This window comes from Thermobia domestica, chromosome 4 (assembly GCF_964235325.1).
Source record: "Thermobia domestica chromosome 4, izTheDome1.hap1.1, whole genome shotgun sequence".
Taxonomy (NCBI): Eukaryota; Metazoa; Arthropoda; class Insecta; order Zygentoma; family Lepismatidae; genus Thermobia; species Thermobia domestica.
In genome coordinates this window covers 319,360,349-319,369,378 of record NC_137457.1, presented here as the reverse complement: position 1 = coordinate 319,369,378, position 9,030 = coordinate 319,360,349, and positions in this window count along the sequence as shown.

The window sequence follows — 9,030 nt, the reverse complement described above, 5'->3', positions numbered from 1 at the left end:
GACTACAAACTTCAGGCAGTCCTTCAGGCAAAGGGGTGCTATAAACGGTAACCATCTGTCGACAGTGTGAAACAATCCTTGACCCGAGCAGTGAACAATTTTCCCATGGACGTGGTGCGTAATGCCATTGACCAGTAGCCGGACAGACTTCGTGCCTGCATCAAAGCCAAGGGGGAACATTTCGAAAAATTATACGTGCGTCAGGTGTACAACATATCAATGTAAAACATGACCAAAATAAATTGCCTTGTTATTAATAGTCTCTGTGTTATTCATATTCAAACTTGTGACAGTATTTATGATAAATCTAGTCACTCCGCAGCCTGTTCTGCAGAATACTAATGGAGGGAATTTCTAGAAAAAATATTATTTTCGATAGAAGTAGGAAGGTTTAAATAATAATCTTTGCTGTGATCTCTCTTTATCCACCTTTTTGTTACTAATGATCTCCCACCAGGCTTGGAATCGTACACTTTAACAGTACAAATCTAATATTATTGTTGGAGATCTTAAATATAAACTGAAATTCGAAAGTGACTATAGAAGTGGTAAAATATTTTGAAGGTAATCATATTATATTGTTCCTTGAATAGGACCTTAAGTTAAAGGAAGAATTAAATATTGAATGTATGAAACGGAAATGTTAAGATTAGGTGAAGACGGTGCAAACCATAGTTGTTTTGTTTAAAACATATTTTGTATACGTTTTAAACATTTTGTTTTAAACACGTGTATTTTTTCAGGCTTGTTTTAAACATGTTTATTTTTTTAATCTGCCAGGGCAAGAAAATCGTCAAAAGTGCTCCCATTCAGACGACTATTTTCTTCCCATGTGAATGTTGTCATTTGTCGTGGCTACAGCAAGTCAATGTGGTGATCTACAATTTATTTTGTCTGTTTTTCCCCTTATTTTTAAGTATATTGTTTAAATGCTTCTCAGTTAACTTGCGAGAAAGTGTCGTAGTCGAAGGTTGGACTACTTCTAGAACTGACATTAAATAAATAAATAAATAAATATCATGGAAACAAATTTTTGAATTGTGTTTAGAATACAAACAATGTTATTTGCTAAATTGAGGTTCTGAAATTAAAATATCGCAGGCATTCGTTGATACAGCACATGTTGGTTCTCAGTTTTCGTACAACTTGGAATGGTTTAACATGAGTTTCACGGGAAGAAAAAAAGTACAACATTTGGTGCAAATTTATTACAGTAACTCAAACTCCATCAGATAAGAAAACAACTATACGAGCTGGCTGGAAAAAGTGTAAGAAAAAATGATTGATTTAGTGCAAAAAATGAAGAATCATTATGAAAAATGCAATGCTGTGAAAAAACTGGAAACCGAAACAAATGGTAAAAGTGTTGATCCGAAAATTGGTTCTGATGATTCTAACGTCAGTGATGTGCTGAGATGCAACTGGAAACTTTAGGTAAGAGTTAATTTTGTATCAGCAATATATTTTTCATTATATTATAAAAAATTTATTTCGCCCTTGTACCTCCTCTCAGTTCTAAATTTTCTTTAAAACTTTACGCCTTGCATAGCTTGTATGAAGGGACCAGGCGAGATAGCGCAAGGTATGACAGTCGCCTGCGTAACTAACCACTAAAGCCTGATACTTATTGTAACATCAGTGCCGAGCGTCAGTGTCTGGGACAATTTGATCTCAATTTATTCGTCTGTCTGTAAATATGCACCACACTACAGGGCGAGATTTTCTGTCTTTTAACATTAAATTTTGAGGATAGAAGCACGAGATGTCGGAATTTGCTGTATAGATTTTGACTGCGATCCGACATAAAATTTAAAAATTAGTGGTTCGAATCTCACTTTAAACAGAAAGCCTGTCTCATATGGCCTTGCTACTGCCATATACAAGACTGTAATCAATCAAACTAAAACTAATTTTATGCGTTTCGAACAAACTTAGGGTTACAGGATAAATTTGACTCCAAGTCAGTTTCTATAAAATATTTTTAGATATGGGGCGTTCAGAGTACAAGGGATCCAAGTCCATTTTCAGTAAGGTTCACTTTTCGTATCTTCGTATCCAACTGTACCAAATAAATGAAACAAAAACCACGTAAAAGGGTGTGGACTAGAGCTTCATAGGACAGCCGCTAGACAATGGCGTTGATGGAATGGGGGAGGAGAGCTAATTTCCTTCTCCTTGCTCATAAATTTAAGATATTAACATTATACATCCTGTATTGTGTACATTGCAGTGTGGGAATGATTAGCAAGTCAAGTTCAGAATGCCATAGTCGATGATGCATAATTACGTTAAATAAATGCAGGGTGTGTACAAAAGGATACACCGACGGAAAACACGAATCCGAGATGAGAGAAAAAAAACTAAATGACAAGATACAATCTAGAATTTTATCCGATTGCGGCTAGAAAGGGGCGTTCGTTTAGAGGTCATCCTCACCCTACACTGGGTTTCAGATTTTGGGAGCAGTAATGCAGATTTAGGAATTCTTTGTTGAGCAAAGTCCAACATAAAAAGTTTGAAGTCCTTACACCGAATAAATACCGATTTCGATCAGTTATATTCCATTTCTATTGACCGTAAGGAGCTATAGGCCTATATTGCTCTCTTGTATATTTTTTGGCCCAAAGGATCTCAAGCTTCTTCTGTTGGACTTTACTTGTCAAAAGATTTATAAAAACTACCTTACTGCCCCCAAAATCCGAAATTTAGGGAAGGGATGGGGCGGTTGCCCTCCTATCCCACTGACGCCCCTGCCTAGCGTTTACCATATGAAACTATCATGTGACCTTTCACGTGGTCTTAGTTGCATTTGTTTTGGACTCTTGACTGCGAAGATATTTCGTTTTGAAATAGAATTCGTTTGATGAGCAAAGCTGAACTTTATTGAAAATGGATTTGGACCCATTGTGCTCTCTGAACGCCCCATATATAACCTTTCTTCAATAAATTATTGACCCAAAAAACAACCTATTACATAGGCTTGCAGAAAATATTCTAAAGTTAACATAACATGAAGTGTGCTTCACTGATTACTTTTCGAAAATTTATTATTTTAAAATAGTTTTATTAGCATCAGTGTTCTGAAATATTAATCAAATTTTATGAGAAAAATCTGACCCACCTCCACGAAATGCGAGTTTAGCTTCTAAGGGCATAACTAGAAAACTTTCAGAAACGGTAACTCCGAAATGACTTGCTTTAAGGCTAAAATAATCGCACAACCGTATTTCTTGAAAAATTCTAGCCTTAAAATATGTAACACGATTCCCTTTGCATTTGAAATTTCGAATACCAAGCAGAATTGTCAGCCATGATGTTTGATAGCACCATCTGATGTGCCAGACCACTTTCAAGTTTCATCATTCTCCCTCAACTCGTTCTCAACGCCCAAGGGTGGTGAGGACTTTTGTTTCACAATGTATATTGATAGATTGTGTGAAATCTCCACAGTAGGTAGATATTAAAATCTACCTGAAAAGCTTATTACAACAAAGAAAGTACTTACGAGTCACTGGCAAGAGGATGTAATATAAAAGGGTCGTGATATGAAATAAGTTGAGAATTATTAATCTATACTGAAACATTCTGTACCCAACACAATGCTGTCTTAGCGAGAATACAATAAATAGAAAAGATCGGTTGCAAGAGCAAAAGACTTAATAAATACGGTATTTCACAATTTTGAAATGTGTTTAAAATCATGTTTTAAACTGTTCAGAATGATTAAAATATGTTTTTTACGTGTGTATTTTAAAACCTTTTGAACACATTTTTTATGTTTTAAACACGTTTTTTTTTTTTTAAACTATTTTTTTCAACCCTGGTGCAAACCGATTGAGTTTTCTAAAATTTACATGTTCAGAAGATTGTAGTAGTTTGCTGGTTGGGACAAAATATAAACGTGGCACATTGATAATAATTAGGAAAGAATTACATAATATATTATAGATGGAATGACGTTAAAAGCGTTACTGGAGAAAACCAAATTATTTTCTGAGGGACGAGATAGAAGGTATGTAGGAAGGAAAAAAGCAGTAAAGGGAAGGATATAATTAACGAAATATAAGAGGGGATATTTACTGTCTTATCAAAGAGTTTTACATAGGACTTGAGTGGATGGAACCTTGTGAATTTGTAGCAAATGACCCAACTGTATTAACAGATAATCATGATTGAAGATTTGTATTGGTAGGTGTAGAAACCGGCTTGCTACGTCTCAACTAAAGTAGTTCCGAAATTTCCTCTTGGTTTTGTCTATACTTATATAGTTATCTTTACATGCATGCCTGTCTACCCTGCTGTCAGGAAATACTTAACGCACATATTTCAATACATTTATTCCCTTATTTTGAGATACAAATAGAAATTGACATTCAGTTTTTAACATCCAAATTCTACTCAGCTGATTTCTCAACATATTCAAACTTTAGAAACAAAGTTTTGAAAACCATTTCATCTACTTGAAAATATAGGCATTTCTAAATATTTTGAAGTAGTTCTATTGAGAAAATTGCAGTCCATAGGGTTCGTCGCAACGTTGTTCGTTATACACTAATGTGAGATAGCAATTCGAATTATTCATAATTGGTTGCAAGATACCGTCCTCAGTGTGTCTTCGTATATGTTTCTTTAAAGTTGAGTTGTGATAAATTTTTTGTCGCACACAGGACAACCATGTGATTTTTCCTTGTATGCACCTGTATGATGTGAAGTCTTAGATTGTGTTTGTGAACAATGGGTTTCCCATATTTGTTACATAAATAAGACTAGCAACCTGAATGTGTCATATGTTTTCTTAATCTAGACTTTACAGAAAATTCCTTCTTACATTTGCTACGAAAGTATGACCTTTTCGCCTGTATGGGTCTGCGTGTGTTCCTTTAATGTTTCCATTGAAGCAATCCTATTACCACATTCGTTGCAGATATATGAATTTTTCACCTGTATACATTAGAAGCTATGGAACCTAGCATGATTTTTGGGAAAATGCATTACCATATTTAGCACATATGTTGCTGTGTACCGAAATGTGTAAGTATTTGATTCACACTTGTATGTGTTAGAATATGATTTAAAATTGCTTTCTGGGAGAAAGTTTTTGTACACACATTGCAAGTGAACACGTTTTCCCCAGTATGTGTTCGCATAGTTTCTGTAAATTCGAATTGTGTAAAATCTTTGCCACATTTCTTGCAAATAGTATTTCTTCCCCTGTATGTATAAGGATATGTCTTTTTAGGTGAGATGTCTCAATAAAAATTTTATCACATACGAAACATTTGTATGGATGTTCATATATATGTTTCGGCGTGTGGGCGTTTAAATTTTGCGTCTCTTGTAAAATTATTAAGCACTGCACTGCAGTTTTTTTTTTTTTTTTTTTTTTTTTGCAAACTTATTAGGCACAGCATTGTTATGTAAAAGATCATTAAAATAATCCTGGGTTCAACTGGAATTAAAATTGGTGACGCAATATTAGCTTCACGAAGGAAAGTTGCAGATTCAAATAAATTTGATTATATTTTGTGACATACAATTACTATTTACTCATATATTACGTATATTTCTTTGTAAGTACATTATTATCATCTAAGTTATCAATCATTAATGACTTGGTTAAGTGCTCTGTTTTATAATTTTCTACTCTCTTAAATTACGAAGTATCTTTAGGAAAATTAAACGTGATGGATAAATGAAAATAAAACAACGCAGTAAACTGAAATGTGTTTATTTATTTAAGAAGAACACAACAGGTTATTCTACCCAATTACAGTGTTCATACCAGAGTTACATAGAATATCTATAATATATTTGCGAAATCTATTCTGACTCATACTGTGTATATCCAGAACTTTTTTACATTTACTCAGTTTGTTGTAGACTGCACCCATCCTCCACGTTGGTGACTGTTTTGTTGCATTTGTTCGAGATTTCTTACAATAAAATAAATTTCCATTGCCCACACGTATGTTTCCATTGGGTATCCTGAGATGAAAGGCAGAGACCAAATCCTTACTATTTAATTTATTTAATATTTTGTACAAGAATATCATGTCATTTAACACCCTTCTGTGATTGAGAGACATTGTGTTAAAATTTTCATTAAGAGAAGTACTATTTTCATATGTGGGGAAGATGCCTGTTCTCTTGTACACCAGAAACCGCAGAAATTTATTTTGAACTCTTTCTATTCTAATAGAGGCTTTCTTCGTGTGGGGGTTCCATATAATAGACGCATATTCTAATTTTGATATAACAAATGAAAAATATTATTTCAGTAAAACAATCGACTTATTAAATTCCCTTCTCATTCTCAAAATGAATCCAAGATTTTTGTTTGCGTCATTTACAATTTGATTTATATGATGCTCAAACGATAGTTTGTTATCATATATTACACCCAAATCTTTGATAGATTGTTCCTCCTTTAATTCTTTACCATCTATCTTATATTGAAATTTAACAACATTCCGTTTCTTAGTGAAGGACACGGTTTTGCATTTATCTGAATTTATTTTTAACAAGTTGCTCTTGCACCATTCATTTACTCTGTCTAGATCCTCCTGCAAACTGACACAGTCCTGTGCTGTTGTAATTCTCCTATATAATTTTAAATCGTCTGCATAGAGTAGTTTATGTGATGTTTTAATACAATTAGGAAGGTCATTAATGAATATTATAAAAAGTAACGGCCCTAAATTAGATCCTTGTGGGACTCCAGAAAATTGAATATATTCAAATGAACTACACGATTTATAAACCACATATTGTTTTCTGTCCATCAAATATGACTTCATAAGAGCAATTAACTGATCAGAAAAGTTGAGAAATTTAAGTTTATTCACTAACAACGTGTGGTTTACCTTATCAAATGCTTTCGCAATATCTGTATAAATTACATCTATTTGATTATTACTCTCCAATGTATCAACTAGATGGTCAGTGAAGACAGCGAGATTTGTTACGGCGGATCTGCCAGGAACGAATCCATGCTGATAATCCGATATTACTGGTTTAATGTGATTTTCAATGCGCTTATAAATTATGCTTTCAAATATCTTTGCAAATGAGTTTAGAATACAAACCGGCCTATAATTTTGAATTTCTTTACTGTCATTATTTTTAGGAATAGGGCAAACTTTTGTAAGTTTCTATTTTGCTGGAAACGTGCTGGTTTGGAGTATTAGGTGTTTCGGGGGTAAGCTAAGCAAAAAGATAAAAAAAAAGGCCTACGGAAAATAACAGTAAGGTAATATATTACGCCAAAGGAAAATCACACTGAAAGATTGAGAGTGACAAAATACGAAAAAGGTAGAAAAGAAAAAAATGTAAAAGAAAACAATAACAACCTATTTGACAAATATTGAAAAAGACAGAATTAGATGTGAGGAATTTGACTGATATTTATAACTCAAGGTACAATTCGTTGAAATAAAAGATCCTTACATGCAGACTACATTATATATCAACTTAAAAAAAAAAATATTGCACACAATAAATTCTGGTATCTACAGGAATAAAATTTTACACAAAGTTACTAAACTGATTGTAAACGAATCAATAACTGGCTACATGAAAATAAATGTTATAAAAATGAAATTAAATCTTTCAGTTTTACGTCCCATGCTTATGCCGGCTAGGCTAAAGGAGACGATGATGATGAGAAATGAATGAAATGATGGAACAAAGAAAGTGGCAGAAAAGGGAAAACCCACACACACGGTGTTTGTTCACAGCAAAGTTCACTTAGTGCGAGCTGGAATCGAACGAAGAATCCCATGTACTATAGGTGAACGCTCTACCACTGAGCCACCGCGGCCCCAATATACATTACAAAGCATTTTAAAGATATGTTGATCTTATCACGAATATGATTATCCAATATTAGCAAACATATTATCTCTTGTATTTAGGTGGTTATTTAAACTGAAACTATATATATACAACGTGGACGGAAAGTAACTCACTCTTTTAAGTTGTGAATTTCTATTGACGTTATGTGTAAATAGGAATGAAACGTACTTCCTTTTCTAGAAAAAGTATGACACTTTTTCCAGACCCTGTAAAGCTTTTGTAGTTCCTTTGAAGTCACAGAGATATCATGACGTTTAAGCATTGAGAAGAGAGCCAAAAATTGCAAGTTTTGAGGTGTCGTAGTCTGTAAATCAGGTCCAACGATGGTGGAGGCGTCAACATGGGATACAAGCTATTCTACTTGCAAAAACAAACATTGCCACAGAAAATTAATGACTTCCGGAAGTGTCGTAGACATTGGGTATATAAAGAAAAGATGACCACAGCGGAGATGTTCAAAATCAACAAGACAAGTTGCAAGAGAGTTGCATTACGTGCTATTCTGTGCGTCCAATTCTCTACAAGAAGTTACATTACAGACGATGGAAGCCCCCTTATGACCGAAAGCTATATCCAGATAATTGCGTTAGGCGCGCTGAATTTTGTGGAATAATGTTTGCATGGTATGAAGATCAACCATACGTTTGAAAAAAATCCGTAGAGTGATAAAGCTGTATTTGATGTAGGGAGAGCGTTATTTATCGTAAGAGACAGTATTGCGTAGAACGTGATCTCAAAGGCAGGGCAAGTCGAAAATGACAGTGGGATGATTAACTTCTTACCGCACTATTCGACTCTAATCTATTGAGAGACATTCTGAATGATGAAAGATACTTGGAAATGGAACACTTTATGTGGCTTACAATTTCTGAATATGACGAGTCACATGAACTGTTATTTATGCAAAGTGGAGCTTCCCTTCATTATGCCTTCCTGTAAGATAATGGCTTGATCAACGTTTAGGAAGGTGCTGGATAGGTCGCCGGGTTCCAACAGAATAGCCAGAGCGAAGTCCAGACCTCACATAATGAGGTTTCTATTTATGGGCGTGGCTTAACGAAGAAGTGTATCGCAGCAAACCACAAACTCTTAGGAACTTGAGAATAAGATCCGTGAGGTCATAAGCTGTGTTCCTGCTGAGTACTTGAGTAAGATCGTAGCAAACGTACCTCTTCG